Raw genomic sequence first — 19387 nt, forward strand, 5'->3', positions numbered from 1 at the left:
AGAAGATATTACTATACCGCCATATTCTAAGGTTGTTATCCCTGCACAACTTAGTCGTCCTTGGCCGAAAAGCAATTTGTCTGACGTTGCTGCTCTTGTTGAACCGCTGAATTCTTCTTTCCTTGTTGATGGCGTTCAGCTGATTTCTTCTGTAGTGGATCCAGGAAAGTCCACTGTTCCTGTTCTAGCGGTGAACCAAAAAGGCAGACAACTTAAGATCAGGGCTGGATCTTTGATTGGTATTGCACATCCTCAACTTGTAGCACAAATTCAAGTTGACGAATCCGATAATCGGGTTATAGCTTCTGAATTACCAGAACATCTACATGACATGGTCAATTCCGTTGAGGATCTAACCCCGAGTCAACGTGAACAGTCGGTCAATTTGGTTTGTGAATTTCATGATGTATTTGTAGGACCAGATGGTGAACTTGGCCGTACTTCAGCAGCAAAGCATAGGATCATCACAACCACACCACAGCCGATTCGGCAGGCTCCTCGTCGAATGGGGTGGGCGCGTAGGAAGATAGCCGAAGAAGCTGTTGATAATATGCTGGCTCAGGGTGTCATAGAACCCAGCGATTCCCCATATTCTTCTCCCATTGTCCTAGTTCCCAAAACGGATGGTTCTACCAGATTTTGCGTGGATTTTAGATTGCTTAATGACGTCACATACAAGGACGCATATCCCTTGCCGCGTATTGAGGATATCATTGAGTCCTTAAACGGAGCACAATGGTTCTCAACTCTTGATCTCGCTAGCGGATATTGGCAAGTGGAGGTTGATCCTGCAGACCGTGAAAAGACAGCATTCAGCATCCCAGGCCGTGGTCATTTTCACTTTGTAGTGATGCCTTTCGGTTTGGCGAATGCTCCCGCAACATTCGAACGGATGATGGACAATATCCTTGGTGATCTCCTGTGGAACGGGTGTTTCAATTTTCTTGATGATGTTTTGGCTCATGGTAGTGATTTCTCAATGGCACTCTCCAATCTTCGGGAAGTTTTTATAAGACTTCGCCGTGCCGGTTTACGCTTGAAGCCCTCGAAATGTAAACTTTTCCGTCGAAGCACCTCTTATCTTGGTTATCTTATTTCATCTGACGGTGTCTGTTGCGACCCTGGAAATGTTGCGGCTATTAAAGAATGGAAGACGCCAAATTCTGTCAGCGATATTCGTAGTTTTCTAGGCACAGCGAACTACTACCGAAAGTTTGTTCAAGATTATTCAACAATTGCTGGACCTCTTATTCGATTGACCAGGAAGAATATTTCCTTTGTATGGAGTACTGAATGTCAAAAGGCTTTTGAAACTTTGAAGCATTGTCTGACATCTGCCCCAATTCTTAGCTTTCCGAGGACAATCGGCGAATTTGTATTGGATACTGATGCCAGTGGTTTTGGGATTGGTGCAGTGTTATCTCAAGTTCAGGACGACAATGAACGTGTACTTTCTTATGCCAGTAAGACTATGTCCAAGTCTCAACGTAGATACTGTGCTACACACAGAAAACTATTAGCTGTGGTGTGGGCTGTTCGTCACTTCAGTCATTTTCTTCTCGGGAGACCGTTCAGAATTCGCACAGATCATGCTGCTCTGAAATGGTTGATCAATTTTCGTGAACCTCAAGGAATGTTAGCAAGATGGATATTAACACTTGGCGCTTATGACTTTAAGATTGAACACAGACCTGGCGTGAAACATGGTAATGCTGATGGATTGTCACGCCAAGTTCGCAAATGCAAGCGAGAAGATTGTTCTGATTGTGGTACCAATGGTGATGTGGCTGTGAGTAATGTTATTGTAAGTGCAAAATCAAAACAGTCCGGTCAATCATCGTCAGACGGTTCCGATTGTAATTGGCTAAATACCTACACGGATGAGCAAATTAAATCTTGGCAAAGTGAAGATCCAGATATTTCTGCTGTTTTGAAATGGAAACAATTTACTGCTCAGAAACCTGACATTCAAGAATACATGCCTGAATCAACAGTGACCAAACGTTTAATGTCGCAGTGGGACTTGATTTTTGTAGATAATGGACTTCTCTATCGTCGTTGGATTCCTGATTGTAAATCGGAGGAATCGCATATCCAATTGATTGTTCCATCAAATTTGAGGCAGGATTTGTTCCATAAGCTACATTTTTTGCGCACTGCAGGTCATCTTGGTGCTAATCGGACTTTCAAGAGTATAAGGCGCAGATTTTATTGGCCCGGTTTCAAAAGGGACATTCTCAAATGGTGCAAATTTTGCAAGTCTTGTGCTTCGACCAAGATGCTTTACGGAAGAAGACAGGGAGATTTGAAACAACTTATATCTGGAGCTCCTATGGAAAGGATTGCCATTGATTTTCTTGGACCATTGCCTGTAACTGAAAATGGAAATGAACACATTTTGGTTTTGTCGGACTATTTCTCTAAATGGGTGGAATGTTTTGCTTTACCAAATCAGCGAGCTGACACCACTGCTGATGCATTGGTTACTCAATTCTTTTCGAGATTTGGAGTACCAAGAATTCTCCACTCAGATCAAGGAAGAGACTTTGAATCAAAATTATTTTCAGAAATGTGTCAATTGTACGGGATTCAAAAGACTCGAACAACTCCATATCATCCTCGTTCAGATGGACAAGTTGAACGTTTCAACAGGACCATACAGCAGATGTTGAAAGCTTTTGTAAATGAGAATCGAAATGATTGGGACGACCATCTCCCATATCTTTGCATGGCATATCGCTCCACTGTGCATGATAGTACAGGATATTCACCGAACAAGTTAATGCTTGGACGAGAGATCGAGATGCCTGTTGATGTTATGTTTGGCAAACCAGAGTCATCTACTCATTCTTGTTACACTGAGATTGTCGAATGGTTTTCCTGTGCAACCGAAAAAGCTTTTCTTCATGCTAGGCAACATCTAAATGCTGCTGCAACCAGACAAAAGCGAAATTTTGATCTGGGTGTTAAACCACTTACATTCCAGAGAGATGAATTGGTGTGGTACTATTACCCACCTAAGCTTCGCAAGCTGAGTATTCCTTGGATTGGACCTTATCGAATTGTGGATTGTTTACCTAATCACTTGTATAGGATTCAGAAGAATTCGGGGACACGTTCTCGAGTTGTACATGTTGACAAGTTAAGACCTTACCTTCATGAAGACGAAGAAGACAACGACATTGACTTAACCGGATTTGACATTTTACCTGATGTGGAACCTATTATGGAAAATAATGAGCAGGCTGCTCATGATATATTTGATGAATTACCTTTCTCTTCAAGGCCAGACACTGTACCAGAAGAAGTTACAGTTGATGCGAACTCTGATAATGGCCAACGTACTAGGCGAAGGCCTGGATATTTGGATGATTATATTTAATTTGACTTTGATAATGCTTTTATCAAGCTTTTACCAATTTATTGTTTTGATTTTAGATAGACATTTCATTTGAGTGTACAGTTCTTCACATTTTCTTCATATTTTTATGGATTTTCAATTTTGAAGATGGAAAATTTATTTGTCATTTCCCATCTGAAAAAGGGGGGAGTAATGAGACGACCACGTCTATAACTCTGTTTTGTTCTGTGGGCCCATATTCGTTCTTACCACTTGAGTCACTAGTGAGCAGCTGTGTAACTTTCTCTTTCAGCTGGTTTGTCAGACTGCCGGCAGTGTAGATATTTCCTCTGTGTATTAGGTTAATATTATAGTGTTTTAATGCCGTAAATCTATGTAATTCTTGTTGTAAAATGATATTAGTAGTACAGGTTTACTATTTCTCCAGTTTGGCATAGCTCTGTTCACTAGTTAGCTTGTATTTAACACTTCCGTAACTATTCTATTTTCGCAGTTTATTTCCTGTGTGATTTCTATGCGTATTTCCATGTATATTACGTGTTTGTCGATAAGATAGGATTTGTGTTGTATCTTTAGTGTCATACTAGTTATTCCTATGTATATCTAGGTATGTTTTACCCGGTTTTTAGTATCCCATTATAAGTAAATAGTTCATGACTGTGACGTCATAGACCAATTCCGTATCTTGTGTTACGTATGTATCCTACGGTATTTGTATTGTGTTTTATTTGTTTATTGTATTTCTGATTGGAGTATTTGGTTGTATTAAGGTGTATAATTAATCTAGTTAGTTAACTTAGTTACTCTGCTGTGGTTGGAACCGCAAGAAGATTATTTTGTGATCGACATCTATTGCAACTTCAGTGTCCAAGAAGCTGGCAGAAAGAACCTGAGTGGTGATATCAATTTTGGTACGCCACACTGTCATAGGGCATTTCAGACTGTGATATATCAAAATTTAGTGTAGATATAGTCTAGTAATGGTATGCAAACACTGCTGGACTGTAGTACATGCAATGAGCATATATACGCTCATTGAGTACATCAGATAAAATGCATTATGTATTCAAGGTATTAGTTAGTATTTAGTGGTATTTTTACACTCATGCTGTTCCAAATATGATTTTCCTCCTCATTTTAGATACTGTGCTACAAAAGAAAACGGCAATGTTCCGCCAATCCGACCTAACGCATGCTCTAATCCCTGCTGCTATCAGTGCTATAAAATGGATTAAACAAGAAGTCTTGAAGCGTAAAAATATATGTGAATAATAATAGTTGCAAACAGCTTAGATGGGCTATTCATATCGAAATACTTTAGCACTTTTCTGCAATTGGAACTGCTCATCAAACTCATGTTGGAGACTTCATTGAGGTTTTCAATTCATTTTTTTTTAAACTATGAAGATCTTTTGAGGTTAACAATGCAATAAATAAAGCTGAGGAATTTGTTTGTTCACTGTATGAAGAGGATATGAAGAATGTAAATGATACCAGGGCACGTCTATTTAACACTGGCAAACATAAGGATTATACTCTTCACACCCAACAATGATTCACTGAAGAAGCATGTGGCCCTCAAATATTCTTGAGTTGGCAAGTTGAGTTGAGTATAAAAAAAATAGCAAAAAATTTATGCAAGTGTGCCAAAATCAACTTAAATTGCACAGATTTTTGTATTGACTGCAAAAATCACAGTACACTTATAAAGGAAAAGTCGATTTCGAGATAGTGGATTTCGAAAACAATTAAGAAGAAAGTGAATTAGATATTGCAGTTGATTTATTAAGTATCATTTAATTGTTTTTTTTCGGACATTTGTTAGTGTCGTAGTCCTGTTTCTAGAAATAATATTGCCTTCGTTCAAATACATAACCACATAAACTAAGAAAAGACTAATTGTATTATTTCTGTTCACCATGTTATGTACATATTGTACATTCATTTAATTTTCTTGACTTTTCCGGTAAATTTCTAAGTGAGAAATAACTGATTTATTTGTGTTTTCGTGCTCACGATGTTAATTTGTGACTTCATTTCTTAAAAATAAATACGTTTGATAGCTTCTATAAAATGGATGTAGCTTTTTATGCTGTTCTTGTTGTAAACTGCTTGTGGTTATTACATAAAATTTATTTGCTAATGTGAATCAGCGTTGTTGGTGTCGCTGCTTTCGAGGTCACTCGCGACTCCTGTTACACAATTAAAGTATTTTTTGTTGTTGGTTACATGTATGCCATATTTTTCGTAATCTACCTAATAAATTATGATTGACTGAGGAAGTCCGGTTTGGTCAGGCAAAACATTACAGGAATACAATTGTGTTAGTGTGCTGTAGAGCTCTCGAATTGCATAGTTCTCATGTATGTGTTGTAAACTTATGGTTATTGAATTTCCGGGAACCTCTTATATTCAATTTCGTATCAGGATTGTGGAACAAGCTGTAATGCGTTCGGTATGTTCATTTTCACACAAAACTGAAGAATTTATTTAGTTACCAGATGTGCGCTACGAAACTCATTTTCTGGGCGTTTTTCAGGCCTCGGCTCGCGGCCTACATGGTTTTTCTATTTCATTTCATCTCTATTTTATATTCCCTTGACTTTCGTTTTCTATTCTCATTGAATCTTAATTTTGCTCCTGGCCTATTTTATTTTGCTTTTTTCATAATTCCTTTTTTTTTAGGTTTTTTAGCTCTTTCCTTTTTACAGACTTTTTTTTTACAATCCGATATTCACTCTCGCGCTCATTATCAACTTTTTCGCTATTTCCCGCTTCTATTCTTCTCTTTCCCTTGGGGCTTTCTCTCTCCTCTCGCCTGCCCCCTCTTTTCTGTGGGTGTTTGAAACACCTCTTCTTGTCTTAGCTTTTTTATATTGGCTGCTAGCTTAGTTAGCTTTTCTTTCTTTCTCTCTCGCCTTGCCCCCCTTTCTGTGATGTTTGAAACACCTCTCTTACACGCTCTCGTCTTAGCTGACAGCTGATATTTTATATTATCGATGCTGGCCTTTTTTCTTTACTCCCTTGGCTGCTTGCTTGCTGCTACTTGACAGCTGATATTATTTTGGCCTTTTTTTTTTATTTACTCTCTTGGGCTGCTTGCTGATATTAATATATATTTATATTATCGATGCTGCTGCACTGCTAGCTTAGCTCTTCTTTCTTGACATATTTTTTATCGATGCTGCTGCTAGCTTACTTAGTCCTCTCGCCTGCCCCCCTTTTTTGGTATTTTTTCTTTACTCCCTTGGCTGCTTGCTTGCTGCTAGCTGACAGCTGATATTATTATTTATAATATCGATGCTGGCCTTTTTCCTTTACTCCCTTAGCTGCTTCCTTGCGCTCTCTCCTCTCGCCTGCCCCCTTTCTGTGATGTTTGAAACACCTCTGGCACGTCACGCTGGCCTTTTTTCTTCAGTACCTTGGCTGCTTGCTGCTGCTCTCCCACGCTAATAATTTTCCTTTATATACTGCTGGCTTTTTGTGGTGTTTGAAACACCTCCTTCATTCTTTTAATCCGTTTCTGGTGTGTCTCCTCCCTTTATTCCTAATTTTCACTCTCGCACGTTATCTTAGCCTCGCTGATTTCACTGTCACTTGTCTACTCGCTTCATTTTTACCCCGCCCTGATCACTTGGCCTTCCCGCTGGTATATTTTTCGCTTACTCCCATGCTGGGTTCTTCCCATCTCTGCTCTCTTTGGCTGCTGCTTTCAACTGCCCCTACCCCCCTCTACCGTCTGCCCAGGTCAACATCTACGACTCAATCTACCATGTGGGATTCGAATCATGGTACTAATGTTTGACCATATCTCTACGCTTCCCCTGAGCTACAGCTACTGGCAAAGATCGGGTTGATTAGATTCTTACTTAATTAACGACGTCACGCTTGGCAGCCTATGACGAGGCTAGTTACTCTCGAAAAAATACATTAAACATGCTTCGTTGATTCGATGCAGGTGTATTCATAATTCAATTGAAAGCGTTCATCTGGGACTATGAGGTGCGTTGCTTTAACTATTTAGTGTGTGAATATCCGTTTTAAGGTTGTGGTTCATTTTGGTTTAGTTTTTAATGAAAATGCTAAGATAATTCAAATTAGTGAATGTGCAAACCAAATTTCTGACTCTCAGTGGAGGAATACGAATTTGATCCTTTTTGTCTCTTCTACTAACTGGCCATCGTATTTCTGGTTTACTTTTCTGAATTTATAAAACATCTCAAATCAAAATTGGCGCGACGTTATGCCCTGTTATACATTGAAATGGTATCATTCACACTGAAAAACACCGTAAATTTTGTCTGAAGAGCCCCGCAACAGGTAAAACGTGCTACCCCATGCACTAAAGATGAAATGTAGTAAACTGCGCGTGCTATGTATCTTTCTATTCATTCGAATCCGACGAAATATCAGCTAATCAATGTGAAGGCTGTGGTCAATTAGTCTTCCATTCTATTATAAATGCATTCATTGCGGTTCGTATATGGTAATTTCTGTAGTACCCCATTATCCTTGGTTTCTTGGGCACGTGCTTATTTTGCCTAATGGACAATCCAGCACATCACAAGTAACAATGTGTTGTTTTGCTTGTTTCATTTTTAAAATTTAATATGGGCTCCGTGAATAATAATCAACCTCTTCAACGGCTCTGTAACACCAAAAGTTTGAGAACCCCTGTCCTATATGATAAAATTCCTCATACGAAAATATCAGCCCCGAAAAAGAAAGCATTTATATTATTAAAGGATTTGGCATAAAAAATACGAGAAAAACTGCTGATTTAAATTAGCAGTCAGCAAATTTAAAGTCAAATAGAAATGCTTACACGAAAATAAGTCTACGAATTGAGGATGTTAAAAATCGATTTCTCTAATAATAGAACTAAAATGAGTAATGTCAAAATACAAACCTTGTCAACAATGCTTCCGCACAAGCGAATTAAAATTTTATTAGCGGAAATTAATCAGATATATCAACCAAACATATATACGAGATTCTGAGTTGTTGGAGATAAATGCAATTGGGTGTAACTGATTGTCGAAAATAATTAACATCATAAAACTCGGTATAAGCATATAATTTGCAAACCCCCAGCAGCAATTCCTCTCGATTAAAAGGAGAGCCACTCTCTCTTGACCCACTCGTTAGGACTTGTAGATGGGGTCCTATCTAGGCTTACCATAAATCTGAAACAAAAAACCGGGACGGAGCGATTTGGCAAACATTCGGTCAATTGCCAGTCTTGATAATATTGGAACGTCTACCATGCTATTGCGGATATATACGGCTGTAAATCTCTACTGATCATTGAATTAGAAAAAACACAAAAAATTAGTTTGTATTATTCATTTAGACCAAAAGTATTTGTCCGCAGATGGAACCTTTCTCAAAAATTCTTGTTTTGATTTTGTCATAAAACTGATAACAAGTGACATCACCATTAAATTTGCAGGTTACGGAGTGGTTTTATATTTTCTTCTGGCATTCTGCACCTGCTTTCGGACCAAAATTTTTTAACAATGAGAAAAATCCTTTCAACAGATGCCGATGTTCCGAAAAACAAAATCAACCAATTTGCTGCAAATTCGAAATGCTAATATTTCTGTTAGAAAAAACGTTAAACATCTCTGTCCACTTAATTTCAACCGGCAAAGTAAGTCAAATTGCATTTGAACCATGCTCAGATAAATATCTCTTTATCAGTATTCGTCGAAAAGTGCATCGCTATTCAAAACCTGATCAGCTAACCAAACATATCATTTATCAATTTTGCAGACCAAACACTTCAATCCAGTTTATTTCACTCTTCAAATTTGTCCATATGTGTGGCCTGGCACCATTGTAGGCTTCATCGTGCAGCTCTATATACGATAGACATTTCTCGTAAAAATCGCAAACATTCTTTTTAAATACAAATTTTTTCCCTGCAAATTTAGCTTCACCTCTGACAGAATATTTGCAACATCTACGGCAGGGATCGGCAACCTTTTGTCGCCCGCGGGCCAAAATTAAGGGTTGCGAGTCATTGGCGGGCCGCACATATTTTTAGAAAGTTGAAACTGAACGGATGATACTTTTTATATTAAAAATCAAGCAGTGATACATCTCTCGAATAGAATATAGATTTATTTCCTCATTGCATCTCAAAAAATTCCATTTGAATATTTTCAGCGCCATTGAACCCTTTGCACTTAGCATCAACTTTTCTGCGTTTTGTTGCCATTCGAGCTTGAAATAAATCATCATTAAATTCAGAGGAGAACAGCGGAGCAATGCACCAACTCTCATTTATTTCTGGCTAAACGTGCAAAATCAGCGAATCCGCTTATCAGACAGCGGAAATCAGAAATTCTAACTGTGTATATTTACAAGTTAATGCAAATTTAGCCTCAAAAAAATTTGAAATTAATTTAGAGGTGCAGTCAAAACTTTGGTCATGAATAGCAGTGTGATAGGTAAATGTCGGCTCCCAACGACACAGAATCATCCGAATTTGTTATCGCAAAATTGGTCAGTCGAGTCGATGCCTCAATGTTTTGTGCTTCCTGCTTTGGATATGATCATTGACATCTGAACGTCCGCCATGACTAATAGAAAATCAGATCTGCAATGCGTACAGTGTACCTTTCCTCCTTCAGTTTGCTTCAAATAAGGAAAATCTTTCTTCAACTCATCAGAAAACTTGTACTTTCTTTTTCTTAACGACATTGCAGTTAACGCCAGAAAACACATTAAGACATATACCAATTGTGACATACCAATAGAGCGATTTCTCTCTCTGAACTAGCAAAGTGTGTCGCAAAACAGTGGTAAATGGGCTGTCACCGTTAAAAAGAAATTTGTAATAATAATGAATTTGAATTTTTTACCCATGAAAACCGTGCTGACAAACCAGGACATTTGAGTCAACCGGCCGGGACGCCGGGACAGCTTGTCAAATCCGGGACTGTTCCGGCTAAACCGGGACGTATGGTAAGCCTAGACTCCTATCGAGCTCCAGAAAACTCTGAAACGCCCTATGCCCATTCTTTAGAGCCGAACAAATACAACTATCCTAGGGAATTTGGCAAGCAGGAATCTGGCAGTAAGAGCAGCCCGGATAATCAAAAAGTTTGATTGCCAACAAAAAGAGGCTGGTCAAATACGCCCTACAAATTTTGTTATATTTGAATTTGTACACGAAAAGACTATTCTCATGAATATAACAATTCGGATAGTAGATCGCAACAACATTTAATAACGAGAATATCGGTCAGAGACCGAAGACTTATCGATCGAAAGTTAGGGGATCCCCAAATTAGCGCTCTTACTCCATAGTGACACCTTGTGTCCCATCACTAATTGATTAATAACTCGCTAATTATACGACAATATGCTTCTGATCCGAGATAAAATGAATGCACATGCAAAATCTGGAGCAGATTCAATCTCGCTTTCGTGAGATATCGTGGCATCTAACAGACAGACAGACAAATACCTATATACTTACCGATTAAAATCGATAAGTAATCAGTATTAAAATTAAAACTATGAAAATACATTTTGATGAAATATTTTAGAAAATTAGATATCAAACAAGAGAGCTACGCACAAATATATGGACACGTTAGACCAGAGCGAATCAGTCTCTACCGGTACCTTTGACGCTACCGGTACCCTCAAAAAAGTTCTGGATTTCCAGTAGCAAGAATTTTGCAGAATCAAAACGTACAGCCAGTCATGACACTGACTAAAATCCGTGTTCCCATGGATAAAAAATAATACAGCAAAATTTTAGACGAAATATCAAATTTCATAGAATTCACGCAAAATTTTGAAATAAATAAAAGTAATAGCCTTCTAGCGAAGAAATTAATCTTTAACCACTGAAAATTTCAAAGCAATTGGTCCAGTATTCGAAGAGAAAAGCGATTTTTTAATAACGTGTTTTTGGTTTGGAATTTTGGTCATGTAAGTACAAAGCGCAAGGTAAAGCAAAATTTCTATAATGTCATCACTAGTCACTATCCAAGGTGATTTTTCATTCATCATGAATATGAAAAATGAGATCGCCTAATGGGAACAGCATATTATAGAAAATGGTTTCATTTTGAAAGCCAAACGAATGTTACTATTTTGGTAAATTTGGAGTTTAGGACCACAGAATTAGGGCAACCAACATGGAGAATCAAAAAGTTTAACAACCAACAACTAGCGGTTTGTCAAACACACCCTAGGAATTTAGATATATTGAAATTTGCATACGAAAAGAGCCTACTCTGGGAGATATAACACATCGGCAAGGTTGATTTAACATCAATTCACAATCAGAAATATTAACTTTATCCATATACATGGAGAGGATTCGCCAGAATAATAGTAATTGAATTAAAACCAAGACGAATTTTGGTCATGTAAGTACAAAACGCAACGTGGAGCAAAATTTCTAAAATGACATCACTAGTCACCGGCCGGGGTGGTTAATCATTCATCATGAATGTTACAAATGAGGGTGATATTTAACATCAATAGATAGCCTAATGTAGAAAGCATATTATAGGAAATTGTATCATTTTGAATGCCAAACGAATGTTCCTATTTCAGGGGATTTGGAATTTAGGACCGCAGCATTAGGGTAACCAACATGGAGAGTGAAAAACATCAACAACCAACAAATAGTGGTTTATCAAATACACCCTAAATATTTAGTTATATTGAAATTTGAATACGAAAAGAGCCTACTCTGGGAGATATAACACATCGGCAAGGTTGATTCAACATCATTTCACACGCAAAAATATAAACTTTGTGCATATATTTGGAGAGGATTTGATAGAAAAATGGTAATTGAATTGGAATCAAGACGAATTTTGGTCATGGAAGTACAAAGAGCAACATAAAGCAAAAGGTGATTAATCATTCATCATGAATATTAAAAGTGAGATAGCCAAATGGAGACAGCATAAAATAGAAATTTGTTTTATTTTGAGTGCCAAACGAAATTTTCTATTTTGGGTAATTTGAAATTTAGAACTGCAGCATTAGGGCTACCCACATGGAGAGTCAAAATGTTTAACAACCAACAAATAGTAGTTTGTCAAACACACCCTACAAATTTAGGTATATTTGAATTGGTACACAAAGAGACTAATCTGGGAGGTAGGCGAGGGTGATTTAACATCATCTTCACAATCAATATCAAAAATATAAACTCTGTGCATATATTTGGATAGAATTACGGTGACGTCATCATATTTTTTTTGTATAATTTTTATTTCGCTACAAGGTCAATTTTATTCGTATGAATATTTCAAAGCTTAAAAATAAACATAGAATCTGTTGCTAGTTGAAAACGAAGTATTTTGAACGCGCAAGCAACGTTCTCCGGCTCATAATGAACAAACAAACATACCAGACAGCACGCGATCAAATGCTTTTCGATAAAACGAATATCACTTCACTTCAAAATCCCACTCTTGTTTTATTTTGAAGGTGACGTGAAACTCGTCCAAAAGAAAACTCTTTCTCTCGCATATCAATCACGTGTTGACCACAGCGTTAAAGTGAGAAACTTTTTCCCGAAATTTTTTGAAATTTCTCTCTTCTTACCGGCACATGGTCGGACGCATTTACGCTACGTAATTTGGGCGCGTTTTAGTGGAAAGCGACGAAAATAAGCTTTTTAAAGATATATTGGGAAATGTACTAGCGTGTTTGATTAACTATTTATGTCATAATATAAAAGGAGTATAAAAAGTCGATTGGGACCAATGCATATAAAGGTTTTTAAGTAAAATGTATGTAATGACATTACTAGTCACTATCCAAGGTCAGAAATATAATCATGAATATGACGAATAGGATGGTCAAATGGAGACAGCATATTATAGATAATGGTTTCATTTTGAAAGCCAAACGAATGTTTCTATATTAGGCAATTTGGAATTTAGGACCGCAGCACTAGTGCTATCAACATGGAGATTCAAAAAGATCAACAATCAACAAATACTGGTTTGTCAAATACACCATACAAATTTAGATATATTGGAATTTGCATACGAAGAGAGACTACTCTGGGAAATATAACACATCGGCAAGGGTGATTCAACATCATTTCACACGCAAAAATATAAACTCTGTGCATAAACTTGGATAGGATTTGGCAGAATTATGATAATTGAATTAGAATCAATACGAATTTTGGTCATGGAGGTACAAAGGGCAACGTAGAGCAAAATTTCTACAATGACATTTCTAGTCACTGTCCGAGGGTATTTATCATTCATCAAAAATATGACGAATGAGGTAGCCAAATGTTTAAAGCATATTATTGAAAAATATTTCATTTCAAGTGCCATACGAATGTTCCTATTTTAGGCAATTTGGAATACATGAGTGCAGCGAAAGGAGAAAAAGACGATTGACAACCAACAATCAAACACACTCTACAAATTTATGTATATTCGTAATAATACACAAAAAAATATTACTCTGGGAGGTATGGAGGTTTTCATTAAATAAAATAATATATATGGGTGGGATTCGTCATAAAATTTGTTATCAAACAAGAATAAAGACAAATTTTGGCCATGGAAGTACAACGTGAAACAATATTTCTATTTGACAAAACTAGTCACGTTCCGAGAGGATTCATTATTCACCATAAATATGGCAAATGGGATAGCCAAATGTAGACAGCATATTATAGAAAAATGTTTCGTTTTTAGTGCCAAACGAATGTTCCCATTTTAGCCAATTTTGGATATATAACCGCAGCAGTAATGATACCAGCATGGAGAGTCAAAAAGATAGGCAATCAACAAATGGTGGCATGCCAAACAGATCCTACAAATTTGGTATAATCGAATTTGTACATGAAAAAAGAAATGTAACATCATTTCACGATTAGTAATAAAATAAAAAAATCTGCATATATTTCGGTAAGATTCGTTAGAAAACTAGTTATCAATTAAATGAACTTGGGGATGGTCATGGGAAGCGCACTTATCTGACATACTAGTCACTGTCCGAGAAGATTTGTCATTCATCATGAATATAGCAAATGGGATAGCCAAACTTAGACAGTATATTATTTATTTTGAGTGCCAAACGAATGTCTCGTTTTAGGCAATTTGGAATATAGGTCCATGGCAGTAATGCTACCAGCCAACAAATAGTGACTTGTCAAACACACCCTACAAATTAAGGTATATTCGAATTTGCCGAGGAAAAAGACTACTCTGTGAGCTATAACACGCAGCATATATATAATTATAACATTGCAGCATAATTATATTATCCGTGATGCAATCCAAGATAAAACAAGAACTATGTGTATATATTCTGGTAAAATTCGTCAAAGAGTAGTTATCAAATAATCAAATTACAATTTCTTTAACATGACTAGTTACTGTCTGAGGGGATGCATCATGAATATGGCAAATGGGATAGCCAAATGTGGAACTTTTTATAACTTTGGAAATCAGGAAGCTAAATTGATATATTCAAAGCGTTGGCAACACAAGTTATTAACATGTGAGACTTCAAATAACAATCAATTGCGCATAAAAGGTTTGTTTTAAAATCCAATGGTAGGTAAATTTTATATATTACTGGGCCAAATAAACATATATATTCACAGTAGCGTGCGGTCCCCATCAATTTTTGCCTCTAAACAATCGTCAAATTAGATTTCAAATTATGGCTGGTTTGACTGATCAAGCAAACAGGTTTTGAATAATTCTCACCAAAGAAATATTTCTCAAATCACCCATGACGGGAAGGTGATTTCGTTGTTTCAATAGTAAGAGTGTCACGGATAAAAACGCCTCCTCAACCATATTACAGGTCGAAAATAAGAGAATCCAGGGTTCTACCTCCTCACAAATCGTCGGGTACATGCCTGATCCGTTTTGTCGCTATGATTCAAGGAAGCGTCGCGGGCCGGATCATTTTACTCCGTGTGCCGCAGGTTGTTGACCCCTGGGCTACGCTAACTACCTTGCGCCGTGGAATCCTTCCACGTGTGATAACGCCCACAGCGTTCAAACCTGCATTAATTAGCGTATATTTTTCATAAGAATCTGAGGAAATGTGACGTATGGCTTAAGAATGAATAGAAAGGTACATCCCAGGCGCAATTTATTGTGTTTCATCTTTACTGGCTGCGGTAGCACCTTCACCTGTCGCGGAGCTTTTAAGACAAAATTTACGGTGTTTTTCGTTTTATTTCTAATGTGTATAATATTGTTTCAATGTGTAAAGGAGCATGACGCCGCGACAATTTCAAACTGAGATGTTAGTAAACCAGCGATCAGACAGAAAAGATCAAATTGATGAACCGTCTTCCGGTCTTATTATTCCTTCATTCAAAGTCAGAAATTTGGTTTGCGGATTTACAGTGTGTTCAATGTAATTTTCGCGGGACAGTCTAGTCGTGGGCTGCCAAGCGTGACGTCGTTAATTAAGTAATATTCCAATTAACGCGATCCTCGTCAGTAGCGGTGGCGCAGGGGAAGCGTAGGGACATGATCAAACACCAGGCCAGGGATTCGAATCTCACAAGGTAGACTGAGGTATGAGGATAAGTCAGCAGGCGAGCCAGGAGTTCTATAGATAAGCAAGCGGTTGAAGGGGGGATAGCGGCGGAAGAGCAAGTCAGAGAGTGCAGGAAAGGCAGTCGACGATCAAGTGAAGACCAGCCAACAGAGAGTAGTAAGCAGCAGACCGCTGAGCTGTAACGATGGGGCGTGGAGGGGGGAAAGGCAGACGGCTAGAGTGTGTGTGTGCAAGTTGAGAGTCGTGGAGGAGGATAAGCAAACGGCGGGCAAAGTTGAAAGTCGTGGAGAAAGGCAGACGGCGGGCAATGTGTGCAAAGTTGAAAGTCGTGGAGAAGGAACGGCGGGCAATGTTGTGGAAAGTTGAAGGTCGTGGAGAAGTAAATGAAAGTCGTGGAGAAGTGGAGGCAGACGGCGGGCAATGGTGTGCAGAGCTAAAGTCGTGGAAAGGCAGACGGCGGGCAATGTGTGCAAAGTGAAAGACGTGGAGAGGCAGACGGCGGGCAATGTGTGCAAAGTTAAAAACGTGGAGAAGGAAAGGCAGACGGCGTGCAAAGTTGATAAGTCGTTGAGAAGAAAAGGCAGACGGCGGGCAATGTGTGCAAAGTTAAAGTCGTGGAGAAGGAAAGGCAGACGGCGGGCCAATGTGTGCAAAGTTAAAGTCGTTGAGAAGGAAAGGCAGACGGCGGGCAATGTGTGCAAAGTTAAAGTCGTGGAGAAGGAAAGGCAGACGGCGGGCCAATATGTGCAAAGTGAAAGACGTGGAGAAGTAAAGGCAGACGGCGGGCAATGTGTGCAAAGTTAAAATCGTGGAGAAGGAAAGGCAGACGGCGGGCCAATGTGTGCAAAGTGAAAGACGTGGAGAAGTAAAGGCAGACGGCGGGCAATGTGTGCAAAGTTAAAGTCGTGGAGAAAGATAGGCGCAAAGTGAAAGTCGTGGAGAAAAAAGGAAAGACAGACGGCGGGCAATGTTGTGCAGAGTGGAAAGTCAGACGGCTGGCAATGTGTGCAAAGCATGGGGCGTGGCGGAGGGAAGCAAGTGAGACCAGCCAACAGTGCGAGTAGCTGGCAAGTAAACCAACCGCTGAGCTGTAATGAAATGGGGGTTTGTGGGTCGGCGAAAGTGCAGCAAGCAATCTTCAGTAGACCGCGCTATATGAGGATGGGGGCGCAGAGGGGCGAGCAAGTGAGATTTCAGCTGAGCACCAATAACACCAAAAAAAAAAAAATACCAACCAAAAAAAAAAAAAAGCCGTAGCGAGCAAGTGAAAACAACGTCGGCGAGCAAGCGAGGAGAAAGAAGCAAAAAGACTGAAAATTCTTGCCCCTTTCGTTGATAAACAAGCGCGTGGTTAATTCTGACACAGCCTTAACGCACAGGAGACGTAACTTCAGTAGACCGCGCTATATGAGGATGGGGGCGCAGAGGGGCGAGCAAGTGAGATTTCAGCTGAGCACCAAAAACACCAAAAAAAAAAAAAAACCAACAAAAAAAAAAAAAAAGCCGTAGCGAGCAAGTGAAAACAACGTCGGCGAGCAAGCGAGGAGAAAGAAGCAAAAAGACTGAAAATTCTTGCCCCTTTCGTTGATAAACAAGCGCGTGGTTAATTCTGACACAGCCTTAACGCACAGGAGACGTAACTTTTATTTCAAAAACTAATATATATTCATGAGAGAAATTCTTCGATATCCATGAAAGGTTTTTTTTGATATCCGAAGAGTAAGAATTTTGAAACTACTCGATACAAGTCAGAGAATGCAGGAAAAGCAGTCGACGAGCAAGTGAAGACCAGCCAACAGAGAGTAGTAAGCAGCAGACCGCTGAGCTGTAAAGATGGGGCGTGGAGGGGGGGAAGGCAGACGGCTAGAGTCGTGAAGGAGAGGATAGTCAGTCAGTCGGCAAGTAAAAGCAGTGTGCAAGTGAGAGTCGTTGAGAAGGAAAAGGCAGACGGCGAGCAGTGTGTGCAAAGTGAAAGACGTGGAGAAAGAAAGGCAGACGGCGAGCAGTGTGTGCAAAGTGAAAGACGTGGAGAAGGAAAGGCAGACGGCGAGCAGTGTGTGCAAGTGAGAGACGTGGAGGCAAAACGGCTAGCAGTAAGTGTGACTGACAGTAGTCAAGTGACTGAGAGACGTGGAAGGAGGAGAGAGGCAGGCGAACAGCAAGCAAGTTTGAAGGTCGTGGAGGAGGAAAAGGCAGACGGCGTGGATGAGGATAGGCAGTCAAGTCGGTAAGTGAAAGCTGAAACCATGTGAGTGCGTGCAGCTGAGTTCCGAAGAAGTAGACCGCTGCAACAGAATGAGCCCGTAGCGAGCAAGTAAGACCAGTGGGGCGTGGAGGAGGAAAGGCAAGTCCGATGAGCAAATGAGACCAGCCAACAGTGTGAATGCAGCTAGCAAGTAGACCTGCTGAACTGTAAAAAAATGGGGTTTGTGGGTCGCGCTAGCTAAAATGGGGTTTGTGGGTCGCGCTAGCTAGACCGCTGAAATGGGGTTGTGGGTCGGCGAGCAACCACATCCACCCACAGTGGAGGGGGGAAAGGCAAACAGACGGCTAGAGTGTGCGCAAGTTGAGAGTCGTGCAGGAGGATATAGGCAGAGTCGGCAAGTAAAGCAGTGTGTGCAAGAGACGAAGGAGGGGAAAGGCAGACAGGCGAGCAGTGTGTGCAGGTGAGAGACGTTGAGGAGGGTAGCCGCAAGACGACAGTCGTGAAAGAGGAAGAAGGCAAGTGAGAGGCGGCGAGCAGTGTGTGCAAGTGAAGAGTCGTGGAGTAAGAAAGGCAGGCGGCGAGCAATGTGTGCAAGTTGAAAGTCGTGGAGGAAGAAAGGCAGGCGGCGAGCAATGTGTGCAAGTTGAAAGTCGTGGAGGAGGAAAGGCAGACGGCGTTGAGAGTCGGAACAGGATAAGCCGTAGCGAGCAAGCAAGACCAATATGGGGCGTTGAGGAGGGAAGGCAGTCCGATGAGCAAGTTGAGACCAGCCAACAGTGTGAGTGCAGCTAGCAAGTAGACCGCTGAGCTGTAAAGAATGGGGCAAGCAACATCCCCCACAGTGTGTGTAAGTGAAAGTGCGACGAAGCCAGTAGAACCCGCTGTGCAAGGATGGGCCGTAGCGAGCAAGGAAGAAAGGGCGACATTCACAGTGTGTGAAGTTGCAGCGAAGGATGAGCCGTAGGAGGAAAGGCAGTCAGTCGGCGAGCAAGCGAAAACACAGTAGAACCGCTGAGCTGCAAGGATGGGCCGTAGCGAGCAAGGAGGAAGGGCAGTCGACGAGCAAGTGAGGAGAGAGTACAGCTGATTACCAAAGCAGTAGAACCGCTGAGCTGTAAGTATAATAAAGTTAAGTAAATATAAGTTTATTTCGACTCCATAATCAGCATAACAATAAAATGATTGGTAAAAAAAATAATAATAAAAACTGATTATGAAAAGGTAAGGTTTAAAACGTACAGAATGTTATTATACAAGATGGAAGGTTTTGCCAAGAAGAAGTG

The 19387-nt window shown here is 39.7% G+C and overlaps 1 protein-coding gene across 1 annotated transcript in view; it reads left to right on the plus strand.

Annotated features, from left to right (window-relative positions):
- Nucleotides 1–4110: 4110 nt before the first annotated feature.
- Nucleotides 4111–19387, plus strand: part of LOC144411850 (protein FAM107B-like) — a 195681-nt gene continuing 180404 nt past the window's right edge. The window contains exon 1 of the mRNA XM_078109472.1: nt 4111–4131. The gene's annotated coding sequence lies outside the window, so the exon portion shown is untranslated. The remainder of the gene's footprint in view (nt 4132–19387) is intronic.

This window comes from Styela clava, chromosome 2 (genome assembly GCF_964204865.1).
Source record: "Styela clava chromosome 2, kaStyClav1.hap1.2, whole genome shotgun sequence".
NCBI lineage: Eukaryota > Metazoa > Chordata > Ascidiacea > Stolidobranchia > Styelidae > Styela > Styela clava.